Raw genomic sequence first — 19590 nt, 5'->3', positions numbered from 1 at the left:
GAATCCTTGGAGGTACAGTGATGAATAAAACCAAGTTCTTTTTTCTAAAGAATATAAAGCTAAAAAGGATAAAAAGTTATGTATGTAAAAAACCAAAATAAGGGTACCAGCTATGGCCTAGCCTCTGCTCACTGATGTGTTTCGGACTTCCTTTGACAGTTAGAATGAATCAACATAACTTATTTTGCACCATTTGACTTGAGGGATTGGGATCAAAGGGGTAGGAAGGAACCAACATAGGTTCTCACATTGTATTAGGTGGAGATGAAGGAGGATGGGCTGGGAAGAGCAGCTTGGACTCTATTTCAAAGATTTGTCTCCTAGACTGGCCCCATGGACTTTACGACAAAATCCAATAAGTGACCATTTTACTTTATTAATATTCAAATGATTTCATATGCATTCTACTAAATCCTCTCAATACAGGGAAGTCTTTCTGGTTTAGGTTCTTCTACAGTTGGTCTCAAATTAGGTAAGAAAAATGAAATAATTTGCCTGACACACGAACATACTAGATTTAAAAGATAAACAGACCACTTGTAACCAAAGTACAGAATAACTTTAAAGAAAATATCTCCATTTAATATTGTTCAAACAGAATCTGAAATGTAGGTTTCTTGTGAAAATATCTTCATTACTTACTGTTAAAAGGTAATCACTTCAGCTATATGGAGACAAGGAGCTATAAGCAGGAAAGGAAGAAGCTGTATTTTATGAGAGATTCTATGAGATGCGTGTTGGCGAGCCACCTACTTTCGTGCCTATGTGGAAAAGTGTGACCTGGGCAATAAGGACGTTATCCTGCTTCTGTTTGGACCATGAATGATTTGGGGAAATCAGTGCTGTTTTGGCACATGAATGATTTACAGCTTCGGAGGAGTAAACAATGGATCCAAAACAGAATATGGTCAGTGCCATATGATAGTGAAAATGATAATTTGTGAGTTCAAGTGAGAAACTTCTGGAACTCCTCAGATAGAACTAGGGAAGACTGAAGGGATCACAACAGTCTGCTAGTTAGAGGAATGCGTGATGTGATTATTACTGCTACTGGTGTGGTCCCTTTTATATGCACAGGCTGTGAAGCCTTGTAAGAACTGCTTTATACCCAGAAGATTAAAGGTAAGTTCCGAAAGAGCAAGGTCCCAGCCATTCTTGTTTATAATCACATACCCAGAAGATACAGGGATGTTTTGGGAAATAAATATTTCCATTTAGGTGTATACTAGATACATGGAAAACTGCAGTGGGGATAATATTAGAATGAACAGATGGAGACAGAACATGGAAAATGGTAAATGTCAAGGTAAGGAGTTGAGCTTTATTCTGCAGTAATTGCTAACTCTTGAAGGTGCTGAACTGGCAGATGCTGGAGGAGGTCTGGTTTCCTTCCATCTACCACCTCTTAGAGAATATGTCTTGTTTCATTCCACATTGAAATGTAAATAAATGCACAGGAGAAGGAATTGAGTATTTCAGTCATTATGAATATACTACATTGAGAGACACTACCTTTTTCTTCGAGTCATAGGTATGCGCCCTGGGAAGAACTAATGTCAATGATCCTACTTTGTCTTGGTGAACAGAATGGAGCTTTAGAAAGAGAGTCAAGCAGAGAATTGACTCTGCAGGGAATTTGAGGTTCTCTACAGTCCAGAGAACCTCAAATTCCGTCTTTCTAGGTATGTGTCCCTGAAGTCTGGAATTTGCTAAATGCTAGGATGTCTTAGGCAACAAGATCAGGCTGTTTGGCTACTTCCAGGATGACTGTAGTCAATCAACATCTGCAGAGAACAATCGCAGAACAACCTCAATAGGTACAGAAAGTGTACCTATGCAACTTCTATTCTCAAAATGAATTGTCTCAAAATTTTTCAAAAAATGAAATAGTAAATACAACCATCATCCAAGTTTCCATTTTGTACCAGCTGACTTTGTTGACAAATTATATCTATACTAAATACTCTTGTGGACAAAACAAAAATGGACTGCTGTTCTAGATTCTTCTGTTAGCTTTATGTATTTATGTAAAATCTGAATATGTATTAATTAAGTTACATTTATATGAAAGTGCATCAACTTTATGTCAGACATTCAGCTTAAATGTGAAAATTAGGTGAATTAATCACTAGGTTATATTCATTATGGCACAGTGTCATGGGAAGAAAATAAGTGTTAGAGTTCAGCCTTTCAATCTGATTTTGAGCACCTATGAGTTGTGGGTCTCTGGGAAACTCATTTAATTTATTTGGGCTTTAGAATATCTCTTATAAAACTGAGAAAAAATGCCAAATAACCAAATTTCCATGATGAATAAATAAAATATAGAAAAATACTCTGCACAGAGCCTTGCTCATAGAGGCGCTAGACAAATTTAGTTATTTTGTTCCCATTCTATTCTACATCAGATGTTTTAAATTATATTTTTAAAAATTAATGTTATTGGAGTCTTTTTTTCCTTCCCAACATATGTACATTGTGTTGTTTATGTTTTGCTACCATCAAAATGAATTTGAGGCAACTTAAATTATTAAAAACAGGAAACACAATTACGAAAAAAAATTTAAATTAACATACAGAATACATCTCACTGGAAAGATAAGAAAATGAATGATATGAATTAATAACTGAAATTCTTCACCGTAGCTTTCATACCCATACTCCATAAAAAAAAAAACCTATCTTTCCATGTTTCGTTCACATTTTGTAATATCAAGCATCATTTGCTCCAATCAAATAAGACTTCTTAATAACTCCTATATAGCTCATTTACTTTTTTTCTACCTGAAATACTTTTTCCTCTTCTCCAAACCTTCAATAAAAGCCAAGGCAAATGCTAATGTTCTCCATACAGACTGCAGAGTCCCTGATCCAAATATTTTCTTTTCCTCCTTGGCCTCCTCTAATTCAGTCTTTAAGAACCACCAGTAATATCATCCTACTCAACCTTATTTGTTCACTTGTCTTAGCTTCTCTTTTCCTGCTGACAAGTATGCTGGGCAGTAATCCTGGCTAAAATGTGGATTGGACCATTTACTCTGTCTCCTCTGAAACACCCAGTATAGTTTCTTCCCTTTTTTGTTGTTCATTATCTATTAGTTAAGTTGTACTAAATGGAAATATAATACAAAATTATTCTCTAAGTTTCCTGACAACTGAGGGGAAAAACAATTAAATAATTTAGTTGTCCATTAAATAAAGCACGGTAAAGTCATTTGGAATAACTATATATTTTATTCTGATCTCTAGGATAAATGTATCTCATAGATCATGATATTAACTTATTTACATGGTAAGTGGACAATAAGTGAAAACAGTTCTCCAAAAGATTAAAAAATCTTTGTTAAAACTAGACATCCACAAGCAAAAAAATAAATCTAGACACAGACCTTATACTCTTCACAAAACTTAAAATGAATCACAGACCTAAATGTAAAATGAAAAACTATAAAACTTCTAAAAAGATAACATAGGAGAAAACCTGGATGACCATGTGTATGGTGATGACTTTTTAGATACAACACCAAAGGCACAACCCATGAAAGAAATAATTGATAAGCTGGACTTGATTGAAATTAAAATCTTCTTCTCTGCTAAAGATAGTGTCAAGAGAATAAGAAAACAAAACACAGACTGAGAGAAAATATTTACAAAAGACCCATTTGATAAAAGACTATTATCCAAAATATATAAAGAACTCTTAAAAGTCAACTGTAAGAAAGCAACCTGATTGAAGAATGAGCCAAAGATCTTAACAAACACCTCACCAAAGAAGATATACAGATGGCAAATACGTAAAAATAAACATGTTCCATATCATATGTCAGCAAAGAAATTCAAATCAAAACACACACCACTACACACCTATTAGAATGGTCAAAATCCAGAATGCTGATAGCACCAAATGCTGGTGAGGAGCTAGAGCAACAGCAACTCTCATTCATTGCTGGTGGGAATGCAAAACGGTACAGACATTTTGGAAGACAGTATGGTGTTTTCTTATAAAACTAAATATACTCTTACTGTATGATCCAAAAACAGTGCTTCTTGATATTTACCCAAAGGGTTGAAAACTTATGTTCACACAAAAACCTGCACATGGATGTTTATAGCAGATTTATTATTAATTGCCAAAACTTGGAAGCAACCAATATGTTCTCCAGTAGCTGAATGGATAAATCAACTGGTACATCCAGACAATGAGATATTATTCAGTGCTAAAAAGAAATGACAAAGCCCTAAAAGGACATGGGGGAACTTAAACACCCAAGTGCAAGAAGCCAGTTTGAAAAGGTTTCATATTATTACAAATGGACCACTCTTGTGGGGGATGTTGAAAACGCAGGAGGCTGTGCATGGGGGAGGGGGAGGGGTACACGGGGAATCTGTGTACTTTACCCTCAATTGTTCTGAACCCCAAACAACTTATATATACATGGGGAAGCTACCGACAACCACAAAGAATCTTTGTTGAGCTGAATTACTCTTATATTACACATATTCCAATTTTAACTTCAGGAAGATGAATGACATTATTCAGCCATGTTGTGTCCTGATTATATTTCTTAACATAGATCAGAGCTTGGCGAACAGGTAAGAGTGGCTGGTTAGCTTGCCCAAGTTCAAGTAAATTTTGACAAGACCTGGCTATTTGCAGTCAATTTGTGGTGTAACTCTGACAAGTGCCTGAAGCACAGATATCTGTGTTGCTGATTAAAGAGCACTATGGATATCTTACATACCAGATGTGCAAATGGCAGAGTTTATAAAATCTTCTGCAATGTTTGGAGTCTGTTTTGCCTTCTCACCCAGATAGAAAGCCATATCACTTCCAGAAAGCATAATGGTGAGACACAGGAAGATAGGTATGTGTCTGTGTGTGGGCAGGGTGGAGGGATTTGAGGAGGAAGCAGGAAAGGGGGAGTAAAATAGGACCTTCAAGTTTGCCCAAATGTTTGTATAAAACACTCAGATATCTGAGCATTCCATGCTATAAAGTATGGAAGAGAAAATTACGTTCTGAAATACTGCTTTTATTATATAACTTGAAAGAATACAAATTAGTAATTTATTGCCATGACCAGAAAACTACCACAGAGTAACCCTGAAGTAATAGAACAGCTGCTTTTGAAACAAACAAACAAAAATATCTTATTAGTAATAGGCAAAATGCATTTAACTGAACTGAACACTTTAACAAGTACAAAGACCTGCAATTCACAGATTCTCTTTTCGTTTGTCCTTTCCCAGAAATAAATGTTAGATCAGATGCTTTAAATTTAGTGGAACCCCTGAACACAAAAACAAACTTTCCTTTGCTCCCTCTTTCCTTTCTTCTTTCTTTAGTACCTACTACAACGGGCACAGTGCATGGCACAGTTCCTTTGTGAGCAAAGTCAGGCATGACCCTTCTCCCCTCATTGGAGCTTATCATTTACTTCTTTTATAGTATGTATCCATTTGCATTATTGTTAAAAGTTTTGTCCCAGCCCACTAGCTCAGCAAAGGATAATAGAGCAGATGTGGGTATCCCTTTTACCGCAACAAAATCAATAGGTATGACTGACCCCTCCCCACCATAATTCCTTCCATTCTCACCAGTTACTTCTAGACGTCCATAGAGGACCACAGGGCTCACTAATGCTCTTCGTTACTCCAGTTTCTGAGCCCTCCCACCTCCTATGATCCTCTCTCATAAGGTAACCCCGAACTGCTAACAGAATCACCAGCCTTAAACGCAAACACCTTTGGGAAGATTACTGTATTTATCGCTGTATTTAAACATAAGTTTCCTGGGGAATTCCCTGGCGGTCCAGTCGTTAGGACTCTGCACTTTCCTAACTGCTGAAGTTTCCTAACTAATGCGAAAAGCCATTAGCTTAACCACCCAGTTCTAAAATACAGGCAGAATTTGATGCTACATCTCAACAGTTCACCATCACTTCCCATCCTCCCCACAAAACATTCCAGGGACACAGCAAGGGCAGTCTCCTCTGCCCCTGAGAAGGCAGAATATATTATATCTTAATATATTAAGTAAGTTGTTACAGTTGCTCCTGATTCTTGTTCTGAAGCCCCAACATCTTCCTATGAATTGTGTAATCTATGCCGTCACCTCAAACATTGCTAGGACCTACATTCTGCCACCTTCTCTGCAAGGCCGCCTATGTGTTCCACTGACAAAGTCAAATTTTTTCCATTTTCCCTGCTTAAGGCATCATGAAATTTTACATAATAATTCCCCATCTCACATAATCCTAAGAAAGAAGCTAGCAGGAGGTAGAAGTAGAAACTAGTGTCCCTCAATCAGGGACTTTCTCACTAATGAGGCGGAAGTATCTGTTCACACCTGAACTCAGAACAACAATTATTTTCAAGGAGAAACTTGGTTTGTTTGGAAAAATATCTTTTAAGTGCTTGAAAATAATGTTTGTTTCCAGTAATTACGGAATAATTCAAAACAATCCTCCTATTGAGGAAACACTAGAAAACCTAGAAAAAAATGAACAAAATCATCTTTGTGAAGGTTTAGAAGAACTAAACAGTTATTGATAGGTGGAGAGAAAAGGTCGACAACCAGTGGGTATCCAAAAGCAAATTCAGGAGTCCAGAGTCAAAGATTTAATGCTTACACATGCTTTTTGCCTGCCAATCTGAAAGGAACGGACAACGTGAAGGTTTCCCTCCCTCTCGCGACCAGGCACCACAGATAGAGGCCTAGGAGAGCTGACTTTGATAAGAATTCTTACCCTTTGCCGGCTTCTTCCAGTTTCCCCAGGATTCTGCAGGCTCCGGAGCGCGCGGGGCGTCCCAGCGGGTCTCATGCTGGTCACAAGGAGCTAAAGAGGAGGGAAAATGGTTTTCCCTCTACGCTTTATAGTGAGCGCTCGGCTGAGACCTATTTTCTTTGAGGCGCCTCCTAAATGGATAAACTAATCTAGGTTAAAGGTTCTCTCCTGTGGCCACAGTAATTCAGGATTATCTTGGGTAAGATTAACCTGCTTGTTCGGCCTTAAAAGAAAATTGTATTCACCTGACACCTCATGCCAGGCCCAGTCCGGCTTAAATCGTTCAGAGCCAGTCCGGCCCGGAACCAGTCCTGTTTCCAACTCCTCGGCTGTCCAACCCTCTACCCGGTCCGCCTTCTAAATCGGACGCAGTCCAACCTTAGACCCGGAAGGGTTTCTCAGTCGCACCCGTCCAACTCCGGCTGTTTCTAGACCCGGTCGGGAAAAGCGTGAAAGCGCATCAGGCGGAAGCTGCAGAGGCTCCGCGAGGGACGGACCCAGCACCTCCTGAGGCGGGAGAGGCAGCGAGCTCAGGGCTCAGCAGGTACCACGTCTGGTTGCTTGTTGCTCCTGGGGCCGTGGGGGGTCTCCTTCGGTCCCCGCTTCTTACTGTTAGTAACAGAACTGTTAAAAGATAAGCTGAGGTTTGTTAAAATGTTTAAGATTTTATTTGAGCAAAACTCTCTTCAAATTGGGCAGCATCCAGTCTAGTAGATAGAAAGGAGCTCGAGGAGCTGTTCAAAATGAAAGACTTAAAAGTCTTTTACTGGCAGAAGGGAGCAGGAATGAGGAAAAATAAAGTAGGGAGAGAAGCGGTGGGGTTAATGCAAAGTCACTTTCCTTCGGGGGATGGCAGGGGCCTGTGAGACAGACGACCCCACTAGTGCTGATCAGAAGATTCTGACTGACTGGTTTAAGGTTCCATTTCTGGGAGAACTGAAACTGTAATTAGGTCTCAGTTTGGTGAGGGGGGACTTAGCATAAGCAACTCCATTTTGGGACTATGGTTTTTAACAAGATTTATAAAGTTTATCAATACAGTATGATACTGGTGCCAAAAATACAACTGACCAAAGGAAGAAAAAAAATCCAGAAACACAACCACACATGTTCAGACACGATTTGTTACAAAGCTAACATTACATGTCTCTTTTCAATAAACGCTGCTGAAGCCTTTAGATATCTGTATTTTTATAAATTAGCACTTATAGCATTCACAAAAATTTATCAGGTATATTTAGATTTCTAAATATAAAAGGCAGAATAATAATGCGTCTAGAACATAAGACACTTCTTTAAAGGCCTTGAAGAGAAAAAGTCTTAAACAGGATACTGTGATATTGTGATTTATAATAAGAAATATATATTTGGTCATCTTCCACTTCCTGGCACATAGATCCCCAAACCCTCGTAATTTCCTAAGTGATTAGAGCAATAGTGGTGTCGCTCCTTAAAATATTTTGTTTCTGTTCTTAGTTCCCGAAATGGCTTCAGAGAGATAAAGATGAAAGGAGCATCTTCTGTGATTCCTAACAGTTCCCTGTGCACCACACCTGAGTTTGTTATTGAGGTGACTTTTAGAAAGCCTCTAAGGATGTGGACTGGTTGCCAGGGAAACCAAACATGATTAGAGAGTTGGAACTTTCAGTTTTACCTGCCCCTCCCCCCACCTCCCAAAAGTGGAGAGGGGCTGGGGTTGAATTTAATCACCAATGGTCATTGGTTTACTCAATCATGCCTATGTAATGCACCCTTCATAAAAACCCCAAAGGGCAGGGTGTGGTGAACTTCTGAGTTGGTGGAGGTGCTGGTTGTGTGCTCTGCCTGAAGACGGAATGGAAACCCTACACCCCTTCCCAAGTCCCGCGGCCCACGCACCTTTTACATCTGGCTGTTCCTGAATTACATCCTTTTATAATAAACCAGTAATTAGTAAGTAAAATGTTTTCATGAATTCTTTGAGCTGCTGTAGCAAATTAATTGAACTCAAGGAGGGGGCTGTGCAAATCTATAGCCAGTGGTCAGAAGCACAGGTAACAACCTGGACTTGCAGTTGGTATCTGAAGTGGGAGCAGAGGCAATCTTGTAGGACTGAATCCTTAATGTGCAGAATATGACTCTATTTCCACACAGTATTATCTAATTTCTGATTAGATAGAATCAGAATGGAGTTAAATTCTAGGACACCCAGTTGGTGTTGTAGAATTGTCTTGTATGTGAACCCCCCCCGCCCTCCCCCCACACACATATGTGGTGACGGGAGTACTATACAGCAGTGTTCAGAGTATTGTGTGTAGTGTAAAGAAAAACAATAGTGTGTGTGTGTTTACAGATATAAAAAGAATAACAAAAGAAAATAGTTTCAATTGTTCATCAAAATTAAGGGTTTCAGCTTAGTAAAGATATTATTTAGAAAGCAAAATAGTAAACTCAAGAGCAGAAGAAGATATTGCAAAATATTTAGCTTTCAGAGATCTTGTATTTGGGAATCATAAAGAACTCCTACATATCAATAGGAGAAAGATAACCAAATGGAAAAATATGTAAGTATTTGTATTAGAACAAATACTTTAAGAGAGAAGATAGTAAAATAAGCAGATAAAAAGGACCTCAATTTATTCAGTAATCAAGGAAGTGCAAATTAAAGCCATAATGAAATATTGCTACAAACTCACCAGAAAGACTAGATTTGAAGTATAATTCCAAATGTTGACGAAAGTAGAGCCACTTGGACTATAAATTTGAGATATTTGTTCTTTGTTGCCTCTTGCTGAAGGCAAATATGATACTGTCTCCAAATACCAATTTGTTTTTGAGTCTAATGGCTACGCTATGATCTTTCAATAGTTTTCTAACAGGCATCTTTTTTAATGGACAAGTTGTTAACAGTATATTTATTCCATAACCATGATGGTGATTTCATCTAAATTCTGTACAAGTCTTATCTTATGAACAACTCCAGGTTTATTTGATTATTTTTGTTCATTTGCTTCTTTCTGGCTCCTATTAGACTTTACAAAACTAGAGGCAGAGTTCCCAGATTGCTCCATAATGGTTTTAGTCTGACAATTTGTTGTTATGTATTTAGATGAAAAGCATGTCCCCAAAATACAAATTGTGTAGAGTAGAGAGATTTTGACTTAACCTTCTTATCCCTACAATCTCATTAGTCAGCAACATTCAACAGAATTTTTTTTAACATCTTTATTGGAGTATAATTGCTTTACAATGTTGTGTTAGTTTCTGCTGTATAACAAAGTGAATCAGCTATATGTATACATATATCCCCATATCCCCTCCCTCTTGCATCTCCCTCCCACCCTCCCTATCCCACCGCTCTAGGTGGACACAAAGCACCGAGCTGATCTCCCTGTGCTATGCGGCTGCTTCCTACTAGCTATCTATTTTACGTTTGGTAGTGTATATATGTCCATGCCACTCTCTCACTTTGTCCCAGCTTACCCTTCCCCCTCCCTGTGTCCTCAAGTCCATTCTCTACATCTGGGTCTTTATTCCTGTCCTGCCCCTAGGTTCATCAGAACCTTTTTTTTTTTTTTTTTTTAGTTTCCATATATATGTGTTAGCATACGGTATTTGTTTTCCTCTTTCTGACTTACTTCACTCTGCATAACAGACTCTAGGTCTATCCACCTCACTACAAATAGTTCAGTTTTGTTTCTTTTTACGGCTGGGTAATATTCCATTGTATGTATGTGCCATGTCTTCTTTATCCATTCATCTGTCGATGGACTCTTAAGTTGCTTCCATGTCCTGGCTACTGTAAATAGTTCTGCAATGAACATTGTGGTACATGTCTCTTTTTGATCTATGCTTTACTCAGGGTATATGCCCAGTAGTGGGATTGCTGGGTCATATGGTAGTTCTACTTTTAATTTTTTAAGGAACCTCCATACTGTTCTCCATAGTGGCTGTATCAGTTTACATTCCTACCAACAGTGCAAGACGGTTCCCTTTTCTCCACACCCTCTCCAGTATTTACTGTTTCTAGATTTTTTGATGATGGCCATTCTGACTGGTGTGAGGTGATACCTCATTGTAGTTTTGATTTGCATCTCTCTAAGAGTATTGGATGTTCATTTCCTTTTCCTCCTTAGGATGGGTACCAGTAAAGCAAAATGGATTATTCAATAATCAATGACATTAATTTTTGATTAGATACATAAATGAGATTTCCCCTAGACTTATCCTACAGATGGCATATAGCATCGTTATTACATATCTACTACTTCAGTTCAATAAGCACTTACTAACTGGCTATTTGTGTGGTTTTAAAAATAACAAAGAGGGCAGTTTCATCCTTTTCTTCTTTTTTTAATTTTTGAATTTTATTTTTTATACAGCAAGTTCTTATTATCTATTTTATACATGTTAGTGTATATATGTCAATCCCAATCTCCCAATTCATCCCACCACCACCACCACCTGCCACTTTCCCCCTGTGGTGTCCATACGTTTGTTCTCTACATCTGTGTCTCTTATTTCTGCCTTGCAAACTGGTTCATCTGTACCATTTTTTTAGATTCCACATATCTGTGTTAGTATACGATATTTGTTTTTCTCTTTCTGACTTACTTCACTCTGTATGACAGTCTCTAGGTCCATCCACGTCTCTACAAATGACCCAGTTTTGTTCTTTTTAATGCCTGAGTAATACTTCATTGTATAGATGTACTACACAGATGTAGAGAACAAGCATATGGATACCAAGGGGGAAGGGGGGGTGTCAATATATATTGACACATATACACTATTGATAGTATGTATAAAATAGAAGACTAATGAGAACCTACTGTATAGCACCAGGAATGTTCTGTAGTAACTTAAACGGGAAGGAAATCCAAAAAAGAGGGGCTATATGTATACATACAGCTGATGCACTTTGCTGTACAGTAGAAACTAATACAACATTGTAAAGCAACTATACTCCAATAAAAAAATAAAAAATAAATGAAAAAAAAAAGCTGTTTCTAGTTTTCTAAAGCACCACTGATGATGTTTCCAGCAGTAACTTCCAGGGCAAATATCAGCGATATCAAAGGAACCAGCAGTAGTATCTCTGCTGAGAGATGTCAGCAGTGGTGTCTTCATGGGAGCAATTCTACATATGATTTTTGAAACTCTTCCTAGAAGTATATCCCCCATCCCTACCCCTCTGTCCCCCTGGGTTCTGTGAGCCATCTACGCACTTTAATCCAATCTGTTTCTCTTAAATTAGACAGAAATAGGCCTTCGTTAGGGTTCTGGAGTAAGTATGGTCACGTTAAGTCCAACTCTTGACCTATTTATGCTTGTTCCTGTGGAGTAAACGTGACTGGAAGAAGATACACACGCACATACACATGCACTGCTTGGTCACACTTGAATTTATCACCTCAGTTGTGCCCCTGATGGTGGGAGCAATTCTGTTTTACAGTGGATAAATTATAATTGATTTAAATAATTTCATATTGTCAGACCTATAAATTGTTTCCAATTTTTTACTGATAGAAAAGTTGTTGTTATAGGTTATCCAAGTAGCTGAATCTTTGCCATATTTATAATTATTTCCTTCAATTAATTTATTTTCTAGAAGTAGAGTTCTGATTCCAATTATGAATAAGTGACTGGAATTGGGTAACTTTTCTGTTGTCACAATTATTAAAGCTGAGCAAGTTGTAAAATACAACTGTTTGAAGGTACTGGAATACAACCAAAGTAGTTAGAGACAGGAGAGACTACGATCATTTTAAGAAGGAAAGAACGTAAGGTGAGTTCCACATTTAGCTGGCTTCTCTTCTGAAGGTACTTAGAAATTTTCTGCTCTGAGAGGCAATAGAGCCAAAGCAGGAAACAAGAATCTTATAGGACTAAGGAGACAGAAATCAAAGTTTAAGATTGTGAGAGAGGGTACTAATAGAGTGGCAGTATCTCAAAGTGTCTCAGGTTGGAGACTTCAGAGGAGTACCAAAATCTCCTACTGATTCTCTTCAGGATATTGATGGACTCCTGATTATGCAGGCAAGAAAACTAAAGGAAAGCAGCAGCTGGGAGGGGAAAAAAAACAGAGCAGATTTCAGTATCTGCCTACTTCTAAGGAACAAGATTGAACTTCAAGTTCCACCAAATCAGAAGAACCTACTAAATACCCAGGGCTTTTCACTGAGTTTCCAGAAAAGCCATGATGAAATAACAAGGACAAAATGGAAACAAAATAATCTTAAAAAAAACCCAACAACTAAGAACTCATGAAAGCATTAAAGTTATCCTCTGATATCTGATACTCTATCTGTGTTCCACAAAAAAACAACAACAAAAGAGAGAGATTGTCTTTGGAAGAAGATATATCATTCATAGAGTATATAATTTTTTAATGTTTCATTTCCAATATCAAATTAAAATTAAAGGTATGTTAAAAAATACAACCACTTGAACAAAACCAAGAAAGAAACCAAACAGGGGACTTACCTGGTGGCACAGTGGTTAAGAATCTGCCTGCCAGTGCAGGGGACACAGGTTCGAGCCCTAGTCTGGGAAGGTCGCACATGCCGTGGAGCAGCTAAGCCTATGCTCCACAATTACTGAGCCTGCGCTCTAGAGCCTGCAAGCCACAATTACTGAGCCTGCGCACCTAGAGCCCGTGCTCCACAACAAGAGAAGCCACTGCAGTGAGAAGCCTGTGCACCACAACAAAGAGCAACCCCTGCTCACTGCAACTAGAGAAAGCCTGCATACAGCAATGAAGACCCAATGCAGCCAAAACTATATAAAGAAAGAAAGAAAGAAAAAAAAAAACAATTGAAATAGATCTATTGGTGAATCTGATATTGGAATTATCAGAGATTTTAAAATAACACGATTGATATAATTCAAGAAAATAGAGGAAAGAATGGGAAACTTCAGTAAATGCCTAGAGTACGAACGCACACACACATAAAACCTGTCAAATGGAAATTCTACATCTGAAGAATATAATGACTAATATGAAAAATTTACCAGAGTAGTTTGTTAGCAGTTTAGAAATAGCCAAAAAAAAAAAAAAAATTCAGTAAATCAGATCATAGGGCAGTAGAGAGTATTGAGAGCAATGCACAGGGAGAAAAAATATATACAGTAAAAAGCGTATGAGACTGTTAAGACATAGGGAAAATGTTTAACATGTCTAATCAGAGGGGCAATAGTTGAAGAAATAGTGGCTGAGAATTTCCTAGACATGACTAGATACCAAGCCACGGACTCAAGAAGGTCTACAAACCCCACAGAGTATAAACAGAAAGAAAATTACACTTAGAGACATCCTAATTAAACTACTGAAAACCAAAGATAAAGTGAAATCTGTAGAGTGAAAAGGTACAAACTTCCAGTTTAAAGATCAGTAATTACTAGGGATGTAATGTAAAACATGATAGATATAATTAACACTGTTGTATGTTATATAGGAAAGTTGTTGAGAGTAAATCCTGAGATCTCATCACAAAGTTTTTTCTATTTTTTAAATTTTGTATCTGTATGAGATGATGGATGTTCACTAAAATTATTGTGATAATCATTTCATAATATATGTGAGTCATATTATTATGTTGTATACATTATACAGTGCTGCATATCAATTATATCTCAATAAAAGTGGAAGAAAAAACAGAAAAAGAGTGAAATCTTAAAAGGTTGCCGGGCAGCGGAGGAGTTCAAGAAGTACAATTAGGGCTTCCCTGGTGGCACAGTGGTTGAGAGTCCGCCTGCCGATGCAGGGGACACGGGTTCGTGCCCCGGTCCGGGAAGATCCCACATGCCGTGGAGCAACTAGGCCCGTGAGCCATGGCCGCTGAGCCTGCGCGCCCGGAGCCTGTGCTCCGCAATGGGAGAGGCCCCAACAGTGAGAGGCCCGCGTACAGCAAAAAAAAAAAGAAGTACAATTACAGAGTCAAAAATTTTTGAGATTTTTTTAAAGGTTTTGTTGTGAACTTTCAATCTGCTCTCTAGAAATTGTGCACCTTTTCCCCACATCCTTGACAATACTATCACAAATCTTGGTATGACTTTGGCATTCTAAGTAGTAGAGTCTTTAAACCTCTTTTATCTGTTGTGGTTTCTGAATGATGAATGAAGTTGTTGGAAGTTTTGGAGAGATTCAGCCCTTCTGAAACTATTTGTGAACTTTGGTCTTTTTGGATTAAAGTACAGTTTATAATTTAGATATTACTAAGATAGTGTTTCCATGCATACTTATGCCAAATTTTTCCTACACATATGTACATAAGTTTGATGTTTTATAGGTTTTATAGTTTTCCAGTATTCACTCTTTTCAGTCTCAAATAACAAAACTGCAGGGGCTCTTAGTGTTTGCATTACTTACATATTGTTGTTTTAAAAAAAATTGAGTTATACTCACTCATAGAATAGTTTATACATTGCAGTTATTTTCCTAAGTAATTTTGATTTTATTGCGGTTCTTGGTTTCATAACATGCCTTCAGGTGTCCTTGAAAGAAGTGCTTTCATCTCTGTGGGTTCAAATGCCCTCCCTTGGCTTCCATGGGCAGCAATTATGGTGTCTTGTATCATCTGGTGTCTTTATACGGTTATCCCTATGAAGCTGAGATGCAAAGATCCTACCCCAGTGATTTAGGTCTGGCCTCATTCCAAGCCTTAATTGATGGAGACTTTGTCCTGTATTTAGTATTCAGCATAGAGCAAAGCGTTTTTCATGAAATGGTTCCAGGGAATGAAAAGGCCCTAGTTATTGCAAGCCCCACAGCGAAGCGGAATTACCTCTGGACCCGACCTGAGGCTCAGTGCCATGCTGATCACTTTCTGTTACCAAGTAATTCCCTAAAATACAAACAAGACTCATTTTGAAAATACAAAACTTTATTAAATATATACAATAAAGTGAAAAGACAGCATGCAAAATGTTACGTGCACACATTAGAATTGTAAACAAAAAAATTAATAAAAGCATATGAAGAAAGCCTGGAAGGAATTCCACCAAAATAATAATAATGGTAGTTTGAGTACAGGAGTAATAGGCAATTATTTTTCTTTTTACCGTTTTACATATTTCCTAGATTGTAGTTATATTACTTTTATAATTAAACAATAAATTTCCTTTAAAAATGATGTTAAAATAACTCCTCTGATAAAGATTTTGACAACCTACTTTTATAACCTCCTCTCTTTAGCAATAGACCTGGGATTATAATACTGGAATGTCATAATTAAGATCATAACATGTTAATAACCCAAGTGGAGTTCTTAACATTATGGTTTGCTTATTTTGTAATACACTTCTTTTTAGCACCTGTACAATTTAAACCTTTTAATTACATTTTGCATCACTGTCAGGCAAAGTAATTGCAAGCAAGTTTCATATATGCATTTTTCTTAAGCTTGACTTATTATAGCAATCCAAGTGTAGTGGGAACACTGCATTTAACCAAGCAGAAGACAAAGCGGTAATTGTAATTTCACTCTAAGTCATCAGGAATGGAATTTTCGAGTCATCTTTTTCACCTTCCAGATGCCTTAACTGCCAAAATTAAGATTAATTTATCAAAAGTATGTGAAGATGTTACATACTCTCTAACAAATCTTCTAGACTACAAATAGGGAAAAATGAAAATATGAGAATTAAAAACTAAGTACTTTTTCTTGCACGTGTCTTACTTGACTACAGAATAGGTGTATACATAGAATTAAAGATTTTATATGCATTTAATCTTCATTTTTCCTAATATTGTCCTCTAATATTAACTCTATTTAGTTTGAATGACTATAGAAAATATCCATAGCACTTTAAGTTAGCGTAACTTTTATTTTTACCTGCATTACTAAAAACAATCCAGTTATCTTTAAACTAAAATAAATTTATTTAGAAATAAATTACACAATAACATCCCTTTCTTAAAGGTGCTGAGATAAGGAACTGTGGAAATAGCTCCCATTAAAACACGATAGCTATATGGTTACATAATGGCTGACTTCTTTCTATGTCTTCCTGTGGTAAGGTCTGTTTGCCCTTTTGGCAAGTTTATAACAATTTCCAAGTTGATTTTGAACCCCATGATATACATTTCAAATGAAGACTTTTCTTGCCTGCATGACTATGGCAAGCAAACTTCCTGTTTTATGCTATTATTTGCTCACTGTCACAAATCTTGTGACACTTCAGTAAACAAAATTGAGCAGGTGATGTCAAGCTGAGTATCAGAGCAATTTCATAGGACTCCAACCTCACCATATGCTGTGGAAGGGAATGTGAATTAACTTTTGCTGCTCTGGGTTTTAACAATCATGAACTATTTCATGTGGAGTCAGAAGGAAATTCTAATCCAGTGGCTTTAGAGTTTAACCCCTTTTTCAAATACCAATCTTGTGTAGAAGCCCAATACATAGAATGATATAAGCAGAACTCCTCCACTGAGTGAGAGGCTGCTGTGGAGCCCTTACAATTCACTTGTCTTATCCCTTCTTTCTATGTGGGAGCTGCTGAGCATCCCAGCAGAACACAAGAGGTCCTCAGGACAGATGGCAAACCACAGATCTAATTCCAATCTCTCTCATGTTACAGACAAGTCAACAAAAGCCTAAAGAAATGAAGTTACTTGTCTGAGGTTAGAAAACACAAAGCCTTGCACACATTAGGTCTCAAAATATAAGTTACCACAGTGGGTGTTATATTTAGTCAGTGAAAGAGGCAGACCTAAAAATTGGGAGTATTTTTTCCACCAAAATTACTGCTGTTTAATAGAAAGGTTTTGTGGTTTGTTTGTTTTTTTCATTTTTCTGAAAGTTCTTCATTTGTCTGGAAGTGTTCAAAGGAAAGTGTAAAAGGAAAATGTTCATTATGAAAATCAACCCCAAAAAGTCTATGGGTAGGTCAAGGAATATACAAAAAATATGGAAGAGATCTCAGCATGTTATCCTGAGGGAACAACAAAATATTCAGTTCAAGTACCACTGCTGCACAGGTCTGGTGGGACCCAGTTGCTGCTGGAACCATGAATGCTTCATTCTGTTCAGAGAGGTATTTACAGGGAAGTAATTTCCTAAGAACAAGAGCTCTGGCCAACTCTGGATAGGGTTGAAGGTATGTTGGATTCTCAGTGTAGAGGATCTAAAATGTAGATTATAGATGAGTTTTATTATGTCACAGAAATCATAAGGCACGGGAAGCTCTAGGACTCCTAGATATTCTGATTGCTTAAAATGTGTGTTGTGACATACATTCTCACTTTATATTAGTTAAAATATTTGATTTAACCAAAGCACTAATTTTTTGCATCAGAAGAAGGCACTTCCCCTCTCTACACTTCAGGTGCCCCATAACTCAGGAGTTATATCAGCATTTCATAGAAATACAAAATAAATTATCACAATATCAAACAGTTATGCTTATTACAACAAACATGAGAAATCTGTAGAGAATGCATTGAGACTTTTGCTGGGTCTCAGAATTTCATCTAAAGTCTGAAAGCTGAGACAATGAAGGGCAAGTTTTGTTACTTATCTAAAAAGAAGCAACAAACTCATCCCCACATGGCCAGACTGGTCCAACCATCATCATTCCCAATAGCTAGTGTAAGAGAAGTTTAGAGATTTGCTGGAGAGCAAAATCAATGAAGAGATTTTATAGATTTTTGACTCTTCCCTCGAGTCAAGTAAGGGTACCTCCTAGTAACCACTCAGACATTGGAATGTCTGTCAAAAGAGACACACTAACACACTCCCAAATCCTTGCCAAATGCTTGTTAGCCACTAAAAATGCATAGGTTTGCTCATGCTGGCATGGAACAGGCATCTCCAGCTTGGCATGTGTTTGCTGGAGTTTGTGCACACAAGTCTGTGCTTGTCTCTTGCCTGAAGAATTCCAAACACTGGAGGTTGCCTAGAGCAGGTCCCATTGCAGAGCAAGGATAAAGCGTGCAGTGAATTGGCCTCACTCCTGGACCATGCCAGGGCCAGGTGGTATGCATCTTCATATGGACCACCTGGATACCCAGAAAAGTAGCCAGGCTTGAATATTTTTGAAAGGACTCGGGTGTCTGCCAAGAGAAAAATGGACCATTTTGCTTTACCGCCACCAGGAATTGAAGGCAAGTTGTTAAGAAGTCATCCAAAGAGTCTATTACCAATGCCATGAAATCGTGTGGTGCAGAGATACCCAGCAAGGGATTAGAGTCTTTGCCATTTTATTGTGCACCCCTCCCTAGCTCCTGACCATAGAATAGTTAGAAGCAGAGTGAGGAGGAGGTGAAAGAAAGTTCTATTTGAAGTCAGTAGGGAGAAGAAAGAATAATGTGATCATTTTATTTACCCTATTTAAGATAGACTGTTTAGTACACCACTTATACATTTCTAAATTTGTTTTACAGTAGAGGAAACTGAAAATCAGAAAGATAATTTACCCAAAAGCACAGAGGTTGGAAGTGACAAAACCAGTAACCTTAAATTCCTTGAGAGAATGCCACCTTCCTTTATTAGAGAGGTTGCAAAGAAATTGAGCATAATACTCTGTGATGCTTTTCTCTTTGGCATTTTCAACTTACATCTTAGAAAAATCAGACTGAAAAATTGTGAATACGTATTCTGGCACTACCTAGGTGATGTGGATAAGTTGCTTCATTTACCTAAGCCATTTTTCTCATTTACAGAATGCAGAGTTTGGATCAATTTAGCTCTAAATTCCCTTTTAGATTTTATAATATAATTATAGCTCAAAAAGACAGAGAGGAGAAGAGAGGAGAGGAATGGAGGAGAGAGGAGGGAAGGGAAGGGGAGGGGAAAGATGTGGAAGAGTAAGATTCTGT

Source organism: Grampus griseus (genome assembly GCF_964374135.1).
Source record: "Grampus griseus genome assembly, chromosome: 11".
Classification (NCBI taxonomy): domain Eukaryota; kingdom Metazoa; phylum Chordata; class Mammalia; order Artiodactyla; family Delphinidae; genus Grampus; species Grampus griseus.
Note: the sequence above shows the minus strand (reverse complement) of the source record.